The sequence below is a fragment of the Choloepus didactylus genome, chromosome 7, assembly GCF_015220235.1.
Source record: "Choloepus didactylus isolate mChoDid1 chromosome 7, mChoDid1.pri, whole genome shotgun sequence".
NCBI classification, from domain to species: domain Eukaryota; kingdom Metazoa; phylum Chordata; class Mammalia; order Pilosa; family Megalonychidae; genus Choloepus; species Choloepus didactylus.
In genome coordinates this window covers 14,080,041-14,095,192 of record NC_051313.1, presented here as the reverse complement: position 1 = coordinate 14,095,192, position 15,152 = coordinate 14,080,041, and the positions used below count along the sequence as shown (strand labels likewise).

At 40.6% G+C, this 15,152-nt stretch overlaps 1 protein-coding gene across 12 annotated transcripts in view; it reads left to right on the top strand.

Moving 5' to 3' along the window:
* The first annotated feature begins 3,859 nt into the window (after positions 1-3,859).
* EYA4 (EYA transcriptional coactivator and phosphatase 4) overlaps positions 3,860-15,152 on the top strand; it is a 307,648-nt gene continuing 296,355 nt past the window's right edge. For 9 of the 12 annotated variants that reach the window (XM_037844425.1, XM_037844423.1, XM_037844424.1 and 6 more), the window contains exon 1: positions 4,475-4,832. The gene's annotated coding sequence lies outside the window, so the exon portion shown is untranslated. Of the gene's footprint in view, positions 4,050-4,474; positions 4,833-15,152 lie in introns of those variants that run through there. The other 3 variants (XM_037844422.1, XM_037844416.1, XM_037844414.1) reach the window with 2 other exon arrangements.

Genomic DNA, 15,152 nt, shown 5'->3' with positions numbered 1-15,152 from the left:
ACAGATCTCATCTCTCCACTTTCGCAGACTGGTAGAAACTTTTTTCAGCTTGATCTGTGTGCACTCAATTACTCTGAAAGTGTATTTGTTTATAGATTTCAGAAACCAGCAGCCCGGGACTGTAGATTCCCAGGCAATCCTGTTTTATCTGCATTTGTTCCCGTAGTCTATCACTGGTAGTGTTAAAATAGTGTTAGACTTATTTTATATTGATGCTTGCCCCTAAAAGTCCATTGTCCCAAAGCTCAAAGGGTTTGACCTAGAATTTACTTTGCAACCTGAATAACTTTAGTTTTTAAGAATTATGTACACTTCCAGATGGAGTTCAAGGTACACCAAAAGAGGGTAACTCAAGAGATCTATTTTGGGATTACTTTTACAAGCATCCAGTCCTGTTTTCTTTTTGGTGAATGTAGTTTCTGATTGCCTTTTTTATTTTTTCAGTTTTAGCCTGAAGTCTGCTCTTACTAAAGGGATGGCATGTTTTTCCCCTTGCGGCTGCTTTTAAATGGAATCAAAATTAAAATTATGTTCTGGATTATGAGCTCCTAGAAGGCTGTGTTTGTTTAATTTGATTTACACAAAACCCAATGCCAAAACAGTGCCATGCACATTTGAAAAATAAACAAACAGATGATAACTATGGAGGCATCCAGCCCGAGAAGGGTTGGATAAGGGAATTAATCAGTGAATCTTATATTTCCCCTAATTTTCACTATAATGCAACATATTTTTCTCTCCTTCTCTCCCCCACCTTCAAATGTCCTTTTGCAGATTAAGTTTAATATTTATGGATATTCTGATGGCCTAACTCGTACATGCAGGACTTGTTAGTGTTTCTGAATCACTTTTGGAATTTGGCAGCAAATTTCGGACTTCAGACTTTTCCCAGTTGTCTTCAGGCTCTTTGAATTTCTCTGGTTGTTCTTTCTCATTACCTAGGCATTTTTGAAGCTGTTCATTGTCTTGTAGAACTTTGTTGCAGTACCACTCTGGCCCAATAGATGCCGCCACTTCATGGTGTTCGTATACCAATTGGAAAGCTTCTTGTTCAGTGGTTAAGGCATTAAGATGGTGTGTATGAGGAGAAAAGGGGGTGGAAAGGCAGGGGAAGGGTAATGGGTATTTGGTGCAATCTTTCAGGATTATTTGCTTTATTATCTTGTGCCTAAGAATTGTCTGAATTTTGCCAAAATTACGAATTGCTTTGACAGTGAGAAAAACAATAAAACATAAATAACCTAAAAAAGGCACCTCCACTTAAGATGCTTCAGATCCACATTGAATGCATTGTTCCACGTGTGGTCTCATTAATATACTAGAATATGTCCTACATTTTTTTCTTCTGTGGCATTATGTTTTGACTTTGCTGCTAATTCCCACTGTCATGCTACTTTACATTCTAACAAACACATTTAATTTCTTTCTCTATTTGCACTTCACATGATGTTTCTTTTGGCATACTGTAACTACTTGATTTCTCAAGTACTTCACATGCACATTTTTAAGTGATACAGGGAGTTCAATAATTGAAAAACAGAATTAAAAAAGTGATACGTAAAAGTATCTTGAACTCAGCATTTCTCTCTAATGATAGAAAGGGAAAGCTTGAAAATATGCCTTGGAGAGCACAAGTGACATGTAGAATGTAATTCTTTAAATCACTGTTTCTCAAACTGGTGTGAGATAATTTTAGTTGGTACAGAATAAACAACTTTTATTTCAACAGCGCAGGTTCATTAGCAAGAACATCTTCTATTCATGGCAAGCTATATTGGTTTTCCTTTTATGGAGATGATATAAAATTTCCTTTATCAGATAAACTTATTTAAAAATAGTTTATTTAAAGACAAATATGAATTCAATATATTCCAAGCAATATGGCAATAATTATAAAGGTGGTAGTCAGCAGAAATGTTGGAAATAATGCTACATGTTTAAGCAATACATTTCTGCCTATACAGTCTTAAAATTCTTTGATTCTTCTGCCCAACTTATTTCAACTGTGCTCTGAACATATGACTTTATTTCACTCTTAGTGGTATCCATTTAATATATGTACTTATGTTTAATGCACCTATTAGAAGGTAGTGAAAAGAAGTTGAATAACTGATACTGTCATACAGTTTTGGGGTTTTGGATAACTTCTGCAAAAGTTTATATATAGGTGTATAAAATTCTATGTGGGAGCAAAGTAACCTTGAAAGCAAAGTTGTTGTTACTGAAATCTGATTTTAAAAAGGAGCAAATAAACTATTACAATAAAAACAATATTTGTGGTAATAATATCTTGTACTAAACTATGAATTTTCATTTTATCCAAACTATGCATCTTTTCACCTTTCTTTATAGGTAAAACTAACACATGCCATTTTGTACCAGAAATGAAACTTAAAAACTTGTGGCCTTATGAGGAGAATATTAAACTCAGCTTTTTACTCGATTCTCAGGTAATATTTACTAAAGCCACAAATCATTCTTAGACATGGAATGATTCATAATATGTTTAGATGACATATTTTGCCTGTAACTTATACATTGTTGTAAAAAGAATGACTATTTTTCTGACTACTACCACTAATAATCATAGCAGTATGGTGGCTAAGAGTGGACGCTGAGGCTGCACAGAGACTGGTTTGAATCTCAGCTCTGCTGTTTATTAGCAAGTTGCTCAAAATTCTGAGCCCTTCATTTTCTCACCTGTAAAACAAGAAAATAGGATCTAAGAAATTAATTACATTTGCTCATTAATATTTACCTCTTAAGTGCATATTAACTGGCATTCCCCTTTAGGCCAGAATGTGCTGTGGACCATGCTCCAAGTTGCCTTGGTGCCAGAATCCTTTTGACTTCCAGAAACAGAAAAGGAAACATGCCTTGTTGTGCCTGTGTCCTCCAGAATCTATCTGCAGGAAAGAACATCCAGTGAGTGATGAGAGCTGCCCCTTTATGAGTTTAAATTTACAACCCCACCTGTCCTATTGCCTCCTAATAATTGTAGATAATGCCCCACTAATTTAAAAAGAGGCTGTGACTACAGTATTCAAGGTTGGTTTTGGCTTTTGAACTTGATTGTGCTCATGATAGTTGCAGAAGACCAAGGTGAAGTAGACAATAAACTCTTTTTCTGAACTTTTTCACTGTGTAATTTGATTGATAACATATGAAAACTGAATTTTCTTTGGATGGGAGTGATTTCCACTGGTTGAATAATCCTCTCTTAGGCCACATCTGAGGCGGTGTGGGGGATTGCTTTGTGGTTAGAGACCATTGGGTTTGTCCTTGGGAAAGTTCCATTTATTTGGGCCTCAGTTTCCTTATCTGTTATATGAGTTCAATAATAATAACCACTTCTTAGAGTTTTTGTGAAAAGTAAATGAACTGTCATGTACTATAAGTGTCCAGTACAATGACTGGTCATTCAGTATATGACATTCAGTATATTCTCAAAAATCTAAGACACTTATTATTGTGACAATCAAAGCTCCTAAAATAGACAGTGGGATTTAGGAAGAGGTGATTAACAGGATACAAAATTTATGGATTGTTTATTCCATCTACTTTGCTGTGGCCCCTTGTGATGCACACGTGTGTGCATATAGAATATTCGGTCCTGTGTAGGGATGTAATGCATGTGCAAAAGGCTTAGGCCTGAAAAGGCATTTCAGCAGTGTGCCTGGGGAGGCTCTGACGCTGCCTTGGAAGTCAGTCGTCGCTGCCTGACCTTTGGCGCCTGGGAGGGATGCCGGTACCTGCGCCCCGCGCTGGAAGGGGCCCAGGCCCTCCCAGAGCAGTCTATCCCCGGTCGGCTTACTCCTTCATAGCACACATGTCCACGGAAAAGGGTATTTCCTCCAGACAGAGAGAGCTCCCCAGTCTGGGCGAGGGTTGGTTTTTATTGTACGTTGTTGCGAGGAAGCTAAGTCCCTTCTGTCTTCTCCTTGGGGTGAGTGGAAAAGAGTCTGGCGGGAGGCCCGCTGGGGGCCGGCACCCGGGCCCCGGAGAGCCCAGAGTTGGAGCAAACTCCCCGGACTGTCCCGCGGAAGCAGGTGGGGGGAGCCGGCTCCTGGGTCCGGGGAGGGGAATGCGGCCGCGGGTCCCTCCCCTCGTCCCGGAGGTCGCCGCGGCGGGCGCCAGGCCGGGTGGAGGCGGGGTGGGGGCGGCGCGGAGATTACCGCGGCGCCACCCGGGACGCCCAGGGCCCTGAGGCCGCGGGTGGGCCCCACGCGAGGCCGCAGATGATGACAGCAGGCACTCGCCCGAGGTCAAATCCAAAGGAGTGGTCCCCGCGTGTCCAGCACTCCGCGCCCCCGGCGGCCGCGCTCCCTCCTCCCCTCCATCTCCCCCACCCCCCATAGCCCGTGCGCAAGTGCCAGGCCGCCCGCGGCGCGGCGCTCCTCCGGCAGCTCCCGGGCCGCGCCGAACTGCCCCCTGCTCCATGTGAAGCTGTCGCTCCCATTCGAGAGAGGGGCTAGCAGGGAGAAGGCTGGGATGTGACGGCGCCGGTGGCTGGGCGCGCGCTCCCTTTTTCTTGTCTTCTCCTTGGGTTTTTTTTTCCCCCCTGTCGTTAGTCAGGAGTTTTGGCTCCTCTCCCTTCCTCCTCCTCCTCTAGCTGGATTCTCCCCCCGCCCCGTTTCTCCCCCACTTGTGGATGCGATTTGTCGGGGGGTGGCCGAAGGGGATGTCCTGTTTTCACCAGAGGCACAGCGCGAAGGGGAAACTTCGACACTGGAAGGAAGGAGAATAAGTACCTAGCGACCGACTCAGGGGTCCACGGCGGGGACCGGCACTTGAACTTCACTTCGATCTCCCAAGACATCCGGGAGGAGGAGGTGAGTGTCCCCTTTTTTCGACCCCCGTCCAGGAGTCCGCTGGAACCCCAAGCTCTCGCCGGGACAGTACGCGCGGCGGGCTGGACAGCCCGGCACAGGGGACAGAAGACGCGCAGCGGGACGGAGTGTGGTGAGGGAGGCCTGGGGGCGCCCGGACGGCCGCGGTCCGGCTCTGCCCCGCGGGCGCCCTGAGTTGCCTCCGAGCCTGCCCAGCCACAAGGGACAGGGTCGCGGTCCCTCAGCGAGCGGCGTCGTCTCTGCCTGCCTTGGCCCCGCTTTCCTGAGGAGCGCGCCCCAGGCTCTCCTCCGCATCCTGCCTGAGACATTCATTATTTCATGGTGACCCCGGAGACGCTGGGTGTAAAGACGCTGCCCCAGGGGCCTTGCAGGGCCCCGGCGTCCGGGCTTGTCCGCTGCTGCATGCGGGCTTTCACAAGCCTTGCGCTCAGATCTCCGGGCGCGCACAGAGCTCTGAAACTGCGGGGATCCCACTTTAATCGTTGTTAGGTGGCGTGGATCGACGGTCTCCTGGAGTTTGCCAGGGTCCGTGAAATTAGAGGCGCCCTGTCGGAGAAGTAGCTTCCATTGGCTCCAAGTGCGGATGCCATGGAGGGATTAGAACTTCTCCAACGAAAGGACCTGGCTGGGGCGAGCAGGTTGTGGGACCTGAAACGACTCCCTTTTTGAAGTGTCATTTTGCGGGGTTTGGAAGTAGATGGTGTGTATGTCGATTTTATTCTGCGCCACACTGCAAAGAACTTTTAGTTTGGTATTGTTTTCAGGATTTCTGTTGTTGTTGTTGGGTGTTTTTTTTTTTTTTTTTTTTTTTTTTTTTCTTTTCTTTTTGTATACAACATTCGGAACAGCTCGGAGCTACTAGGGGGTTTGCGGAGGGAGCCCCAAGGCAGAGTGGTGGCGAAACACAACAGTGCAGTTTGATTTCCTCGTTGGAGAAGCACTGGCTCCCCAAGCTGTCTCCCTCTCCACCACTGCATTTTCCCCTTCCCTTGACCCAGGGAAGGCCGAAGGGGTTTGTTCTTTGGGCGAGTATGCGCGCGCGCGTGGGGTGGTTTGGAAACCTTCTCTCCCCTCGCTCCCCTCGCCTCTCCCTCCGTCACCGAGCCAGGCAGAGCGAGTCATTCATGAATCCTAATCCGAGGGCAGTGGAAGAACGGTGCAGGTCCCTCTGCCCTTTCCGCCAAGCTGCAAAACAGCGCCGGGGCGGGTGTTTTGGTTTCTGAGCAGATCCACGTGGAGCACCTCCGTGTGCGTGTGTTGTGTACTTGATCTGTGAGGAGGTAACAGGAGTCTCGTGTTCAAACCCAGTGGGCCCTTGGCCATTAATTTGCTTTCCTGGCTGTCATTGCAGACACTTCCAAAATCTGATACCTAAGAGAACCAACAGGTTAGGTTTCACATTAAGAGCTCATACTTAACAGTTTTCTTTCTCCCTTACCCATTTTGGCTTGGCACCCTGGGATCAGCGTAATTGATGGAGCGAAATATAGCTTCTCGAATATGGCCATTTGTTCTTTTTCTCACCGGCCGCCACTTTTTGCACCCTCGGGCGCTTGTCAGTTTCAGTGCGGGCTCAGAAGGGACTTAGGTGAGAGTTTTAGGCGTGTTTAATCACCGGGGTCTCCGCATCCACAGTTTCTGAAGTTTCGTTTACACGTAGGCGACGGACGGTATTAAAGACGATGATGGAATTTTGTTTGTTGGGTAGTTTTTGTTTTCATTTTTAAAACTAGCTCAGAAAGGAGATTGTACTTGATAACCTTTCCCCCGCAGAGCGTGATTTTGAGGAGGATCATCGCGTTTTTTTTTTCTTTTACAATATTTTTGGCAAGATTTTACACGAAGAACCCAAAGTTAGAAAAGCAGAAGGGGAGAGGATCCTTAAAATATTTGATACGTGGTGCCTCTTCTAAAGCATTTGTGTCTTTTTTTTAATGTTAAAATTATCCCAAGAAGTAAAAGCAATAGTAACAAGAGGCAGACTGTTTTGTGTAGGGCTAGACGGTCAGGGACGGATTTTTATGGCAACAATACCAAACGCAGATGTAACTACACCCACTTTTCTTGTTGGTTGTAAACCATAAAAATAGTGTGTTCCGCCTGATTAAAAGTTGTAAGTCATTCAAAGTTAAACCAGTTTTTTTTTTGGAATGACTGTACAAACAAGTTAAAATCTTTGACAGTTCCAGCTTTGGAAGTAACATAATTAGATTAGCTGGAAACTGTTCCCTTTTTTCCCAGATTATCTGGGATATGTCCTTGTTGTTCATAATAAGGGTAAGTCTAACATAAATTTGGCTAACAAATGCCTTGTTTCCTTTGTAAATTAGCTGAAAATAGTAAGCTTTAACATTTTAATTATCACAATTAGAGGTTGCTTCACAGTTATAACTGAAATAAAAACATTCACCTTATTATTCTTTTTTATTAGTATTCATTTTATTAAATTACAAAATCTTACCTTCTCCTTTCCAAAATGAAAATTTAATGTACATGTATGCATTCATAGCTAACATTTAAGTAATGTGTTCAAATTTTAAAATATAAAAATCTAGGATTTATTTAAGAAGAAATTGATTTAAGGCCAATCATTCTTATTGAGAACAAGAGATGTGGAATTCTAGAGGCTTTCTAGAAACCGGATGAAAAAAATTCTCTTAGCTTGAGTTTCTTTTGTGGGGGAGATGACAGATGAATGGTTTGTTAATTTTCTATATTTGTTTTCTTTTTCTTTAAAAATCTCTTTTGGTGCAAAAAAAGAAAAGTAACTTATATATTTCTAAGAGTTCCATTTTTATTTATATTGTTATTTGCGGTGTGTATAAATTTTACGTAGCCACGGGAAATACAGTGTTCAGTTTCATGTTTTCAATCTGTTGCAAGCTCTAAATGACTTAAGCTGTGTCTAAAAATATATTTATGTGGCTTGTTATTTCATTTTTTAAAAATTTTGAACACTGAACTTAAATCATCCAGATTTTTTAGAAAAGTAGGGTGGTAGAAAAACCATAACCGTTGCTTTAAAAAGTTAGGATGTTGGGAAACTCATATTCTAACTTAAAAGTAATAGAATTCAGGCTATTTCACCCAGCGGAACCTCATGCTTTTTAATGTAGCATTCAAGAAGAAGGGAGATAATCCTTTTCAAGACTTAGTGAAGTGCTAAGTAATTTAAGAATGTGAGTGTTTACCGTGTTTTTCATTATCTTTTTTTCTATTAGGTAGTTGCAGGAACACTGAACACTCAGTAAAAACAGGCCCCCTTTTATAAGGAGTTTATTCACCATAGTTCTGCCTTGCAGCTGCTGATCATATTTCATGGAGCTGTTAAAGCACTTAAAACCTAAAATTAGGTACTGTCTGGTTGTAAATATTTCAGATCACTCATTTAAGAAATAAATAGAAAATGTGCTATCAAAACATTTTGAATCCTCTTACTGAAGAGTTGAACCAAGCTCTATCAAACCCCTTGTTTTTTCTTTTTTTCCTTCCGAGTAGATTATATTCTGTGACAGATTATATTATATGACAGTTTCTTTTTCAAATGGCTATGATTCTTACATATTCTCAACTCTTATAATGTGTCTCCACGTAGAGTTTCATCAACTAATTGCATTCAGAAATACAATGGGGGTGGCAGAAGAGCTTCTATTGCAATGGTTACTAGGTGAAGGAAATCAGCACCCGGGAAGCCGTAGGGGCTGTGGTGTACCTGTCTCACGAATTTTTCCCAGTAAACTGAGGAAAGACATTCTCTTTCAGGCATATCATCTAGAGATGACTGAGATGCGATGGGGTGTATAAGTGCAGTATGTGTCATACTGCATCTTACAGTTAGATGCATTTTAATGTGGGGGACAATGAATATTCATTAAATTGAACATGGAGCCAAACTTGGCATCGTTTAGCTTGAACTTGAGTGGAAGAAAATAAACAAGAGCAGCACATTCAAAAGCTGCGCAAGTAACTTTGATTGCTTTTAAGAAGTCTGAAGATTTTGTAAACCTTACTGTCACCTAATATTGCTTGTGGGCTGCACATTAATATATGTCTTGGTGACATCTTCTAACTGTTGAAACTTGTGATTCCTACTGGGTCCTTATGTCTGGTTTTACTAGCAGACAGGTCCTGAAAATGACAATCACGACCCTTGTTACCCTAACCCTTTCCCCTATTCCAGAAAAAGAGATGAGACTGGTTAATTTAAAGATAGAAACCATTTTGAGTTATCAAAACCACATTTATAAGGTGGTTACAACAGTTTCAGAGAGTGCACCTCCATGTCTCCCTGTCACCTTTTCTGTCATTGAAAGGTGCTAGTTGATCTTAAGACCCTGACATAACAGTATAGTTTGATATTAGATACCTTTCAGCATAGGTCCAGCCCTTTTCTCACAGATATGGCTGTGATGAAGAAAGACACTATATCAAAATGTCAGGAATTCTCATTTTTTTTCCTGTGTAAAATATTTTTATGTAACATATTCATAATTGAAAGACTTTTATTTATGCATAAGTTTATTTTAACGTACTTCTGGGCTGTGGGAGGGAGCCCTATATTATCATGTGAGGATATTTCTAATGTGTTTCAGAAGAAGAGTTTTTTTAGATTGAAAATTTTAGGTAAAATCTGATGATCACATTTGAATACTTTCAAAATGCAGTTGCAGTAAACTGATGTGGGACAGCCATCTTGAAACTTCATGTCTAAGAGCATTGCCACTTGAAGTATATTCTCAAATAGCAATAGTCAGTTTAGTCTTTAAATAGTCATTAGCTTTGCAGCTCTGTACATCTAATTACTCTCATCATCATCATCATCATCATCATAAAATCATAGGTAACATTTATTGCTAACTGACTTTATGCAAACACTCTTGTAAGTGTTTACATGGGTTAGTTAACTTTAATCAACTAGATTAGGTCATAAATTAGGGACTTAAATTTTTCCCAGTTTGCAGATGAGGGAGCTGAGAGGCAGCCATGCAACAGTGAGATGGAGTTGGGACCCCAACTTGGCACTCTGACCCCATAGAATTTATCATTAAGCATCTTTCCAGGCAGCTGTCCCCATTAGTCATACCTGAAGTGATTTTAGGTGGTCCCCAAATAAACATATTATTTTTATATTGTCAGTTATATATTTTTTTCTACAGCTATTAGAAAAAGATGTCAATTATACATTAAACCTATAGTTTCATGGGTAATAATTTTTAAGATAAAGCCCAAAGAAAAAGTAGAAGTAAAAATTTTTCAAAAGTATCTATGTAAGGAAACGTATTGAGTAACAATGATAAGTGTGCTGGGCCAAAATGGCCAAAGTCAAATGGTGGTAGAATACCACTACTGCATACGTCAAGAACTTATGATCATGTCTTTTAAATATTTGACATGCATGTAGAGTTTTTCTTAGCTTTATCAAGCATTATCCATTGTCTAGATGTTAACAATTAAATTTTTTTTCCGTTGTTTTAACCCCAAAGGCTGGTTTTGAATCTCAGATCTACACATTTGTTAATGTTGAATCATCTGAGGAATGAGAAGTCAAAGACTGCACAATGGATATCTAGAGGCAGGTTTAAGTTGTAATGGGACACCCCCCCCCCCCCATTTTGGAAATACTTTTGATTTATAAAGATATTGAACTTTATATTTTAAAAGCTTTCTCTTGGTGAGCACTTTGTTTTGCTGTTAACAGTGTTTTAATACTTTTAAGTATTTTCCCCGTTAAAGCAGGGGGTTTTGTTTCCATTGTTTTATTTATGTATTTTGCTAGAGACCCCTTTATTCAAATGAAAGCTGACAGTGTGCCACTAGAGAAGTGTGCCCTGCTCCAGTGTTGCAGGGGTGGGGGTGGGGGGCACAGAACCACTCGCCAGCCCTGCCCCTGCCATTACTGCCCCCACCTGTACCCCTCCAAATTCTCTGTCAGGGGTCTTCCAGGGTCTGAAAATGGCAAAAAAAAAGTATGAGTCTTTTGAAGAAAGGGGTCAATTCAGAGTCCCTGGTTTAGTATGTTAGTCATCCATCAAAAAAACCCAAACTCAAATCCCATAAAATATCTCTCAGTGTAGTATATGGGTGAAAGGTTCACTCTTACATAACTTGAATATCCTCATTAACCAATCTGCACCTTCACTTCAATTTAGCACTGAGAAAATAAAAACCAGTCAAAATGTTCCCCACATACAGTTGCATGTCTGAATGAGACACCCAGAGCCTGCAGACACAAAAGTTTACTTTATTAAATACAGCTCCCCTTCCCCCACAAGGCTTAGGAAGTAACTCTAGCACGAGCATAAATTGGCATGGTCTTAGCTTTTCGTGTAAATTATTGCTACTGTTTTGTTATTCACTTTTTCTTTCTTTTTAAAATTAAAATGGCATTTCTTGTGAAAGGCTACAATTAAATCATAAAAATTTACATTCATGTACCATTAAGTTTATTTCTGCCCACAAAAGTAATAGCATTAAGTTTGAAATTCTATCCTTGCTCAAGTAGGTTTACCCCATACCAGGCAGGGTTATTCTCTGAAAGTTCATGTACACAATTCACAGACCTTTGTCTATACCCAATGGGGTGATCTATTCATTACATCTCACCTCTGACTCTGAACTCCCTAATGTTTGAGGATCTGAAAAGACCTGAATGTTCTGATTAAGAGATTGAATATTTCTTACTTAATGTGTCCAGTATGTTGTAAGTGAGAATGACATTCTGATGACTTGGGGAGTCACCTGATCTCATAAATTAGCTAATTCTTTTCACTTAAAATTTTATATTTTAATGCAAATGTATGTGAGTGTCTGGTTATGGCTCAAATAATTGTAGCCAAATGTAATCACACAGTGATTTCCTTTGGCAGTGATTTCAGTAATCTCCAACTGTGCTTTTAGTAGGAAATTCAAGAATGCAGACCGCAATAAGTCTGTCAAGAACTGCAGTACACCTGAACATTTTTTAAAAATGGACTATATGTGTTGAGATGCTGCTGCTTTTTTTTGTTTGTTTGTTTCCTTGGTAGACTCTGGAAGAATTTTAATTTAGATTTGCTTGTTTCCTTAGCTATTCACTTCATTGTTACTAATATTAGCAAAGTTCTGGGTACTCAGTAAATGCTTAGTAAATGCTTTTCAGTTTCAGTGTTGTTGAAGGTATGTAAAAAAAAGAGTGGGATGAATAGGTTTTTTTTACTCTGTATAATTTTGAAGACTTTGAGGTTTTTAGTGTCTTATTTATTATAGTTTAGCTTTTTCTCTGTATGCACGATTCACCAACAGAAAGTTAGTTAACCATTATAACCATGATCACAGGTTTAATCCTCAGGTAATCAGGTTAGCTTTAAGTAGACACTTGTCTACTTAACATCATATTCTGTCATAGTGTCTTTGTCATAGAAAGTATAGTTGTGGTGTCTTGACTTCCCTCCTGTGGAACATTCTGAATTGTGCTGGCTCTGTCTCCAGGACTCTCCTGCCATCCCCATGGTGTTCAACCACATTTGTTTGCAATTTTTAACAGGTCCTTCCTTGACCTGTTGCCTACAGGGTAAAATCCAAAATTCCTAGCAGGGCGTGCAAGGAAGGCCCTTTGTGCTGAGAGCCTTGGTCAGGTGGCCAGTCTCCTTGCTTACCACCCACTCACAAGAAATCTCTTCCCCGCCATATGGAATACTTTGCAGGTCTCGAACACATGTTGGTCTTTCCCCCTTCATATCTTTGTGCATGTGAGTCCTCTTACCTAGAAGACATTTCCCGTTTGCTCTGCTGACTTTTTTTCCTCTTTTTCTTCAAGACTCAAGATTCAAAATGGTATTTCCTCTGGCCTTCAGAGGCAGTGTTGGATACTTCTTTCTCCTTACTCCCAAAGCACCCACTTTCTACCTTTGGCATTATACTTGCCACCGTTGAAATGTGATAGGTTGCATTTTTAAAAATCCTGCCCGAGACTGAGAATGTACTGAAGGGATTAACTGTATTTGCCATCACTGCATCTCCTGTGCACAGCACACTGCTTGACACTCAGTAGGGAGGTGGGCAATAAATTCGTGCGGCATGAATGAGCCAGTGAACTGGGGATGGGAATGGTGTTGTGGTGTTGGTGGTACTGGACATCGCCTGCTGCAAGGTTGGAAGCAGTGGGGACAGCTGTGACCGTGACAAGCCTGGCAGCCTTAAGATCAGCCTCAGGGATTTTATTATTGACCCAATAGGAGTGGAACTCTGAATCCACGCCCAGATTGTATGTGTGTGTCCCATCACACATTGGGAAGTCAGTAGTCTAGTGGATAAACCAAGGATTCTGGTAATCTCTGCAGGTTAGATACCTCAGAGCACTTGAAATCTGAGGTACCTAATTCTTTTTATAGGATGTTGGCTAGGTACAAAGAACATGGTGCTAGCCTGCTTGGGTTCAAACCACAGGCTGTAATGTTAGACAAGTTACTGTTTTTTGCTTGTGTTTTCTCATGTGGAAAAGGAGGCCAATAATAGAATGTACTTCGTGGGATTCCTCTGAGAATTCAAGAAGTAGATGTTTGTTAAGCATTTAGAATTGTGCCCGATATGCATAGTAGTTGTTAGGAGTTTGATTGTGTACTATACATGAGATTCCCCAAAATGTTCCAGAGATTTTTAGAGCTGAAATTCCTTTTTGGAGCCACCACAAACTAAGTACCCAGTGTCCAAGCACAAATTTGGTACTCTGGGGTCGTCTTGACAAATTAAACGCTCTATTTTGTATTCTTAGGAGAAAAGATTTCAGGCGCTTAAAATTCATCTTTGGCCATTTAAAATGTTTGGTATTTCTTTCAACAAATATGTCCACATACTCTATAGATTTTTTAGAGCTTTAATCTATGCGGTTGCTCAACTACCTTAAGCAATTATAAACATATTCAGTAATGCTACTTTTATTTGGTAACCAGTACTTAAGTTTCCCCAGTTGCTCTTTTTTTCAGCCCAAAGGGACTGATTCTGAGAATTTGCATAATTTTCCATTGACATTGGGCTTGGTGAACTCAATGTAAACTTTCTAAAGGATACCCTTAAATATTGTTTGATCCTTATCTTTCCAGTGATAATAGAAGGCAATTAGCACCTCTATTTCTAGAATTTGTCACAAGGCTGGTGGATTCCAATGTAACCGCAATATGGCAGGTTGGGCCTGAGGGAAGAAGGGAAGAAGGGAAGTCAAAATGTTAATTTTCAAGTTTCGGTTGTTACTGCTTATCCTGGAACCACTGCCACATGTGTTGTGAGTCTCCCTCACCTCCAGTTGTGACAACCAAAAATGTCTCCAGACACTGCTGAATGTCGTCTGGGAAGAAAAATTGCTCCCATTTGAGAACCCATTACCAAAGTAAGATCACTCGGTACAGTAAAAAGATTCCCAGAGCAAGAAAGAATTGTTCTCTTTTCAGTCAAGTGCGGATAATCTTTGTACCTTCCTCCCAAGTTTAAATACAAGTTCAAACATATCTCCTAGGTTTGTGTTGATAGATAAACTTTACACAGAAGGGATTGGCTGTCTTCAGCATATTTTCTTTTTCTGAAAATAATATATGGGTTGGGGCAGTGGAAGACCTGGGGAAGTATGTAGGAGATAAATATTTACTTGAATCACCTTTATGTCTATTATTTTGACTCTTTTTACTATTACTTTTTTTGTATCCCTCTGTATTTTTTATACAGTTTTATTGAGATATAGTCACCTACCCTACAGTCATCCACAGTGTACAATTCACAGTGCCATCATTTACTGTTACTTCTTAATAGATACTTTTAATTCATGTTTAAAAAATGGCAATTACTTGTCCTTTTCCATAGATGAATGGTGAGTAATAAGAAAGTTTTACATTATTTAGTCTGCAGTATCAGGAAGGGTGAAGTTACCCCCCATCATAACTGCCTATGTATAAAATACATAGTGAATGAGATCATTTGTTCATTTTTAATCAGAAATTTTCAAAAGAAAATTTCATAACAGTTGTACAGCCTAAGGAAAGTAAAACTGAAAATCTTGAAAAGAGTAAAATATCTTTCTTTTGATTAATTGTCAAATCCACACTTTCTATGTTCTAATTCCATAGGTTTAATGTTGACGTCAACACTTTCCTTATGAATTGATAGCACTTGGCTGTCAGCAAGAATGATGTAGGGCAGGGAAGACCTCTTCCTGTTTTAGTTGTGGGATGTTTAAAAAATTACCAAGAGGAGCAAAGTGGAAACATTCTTTTATAATATTAACGTAAAGTGAGAGAAAATAGCTGCCCACATGAGTTTTGGACTGAATATGAACAT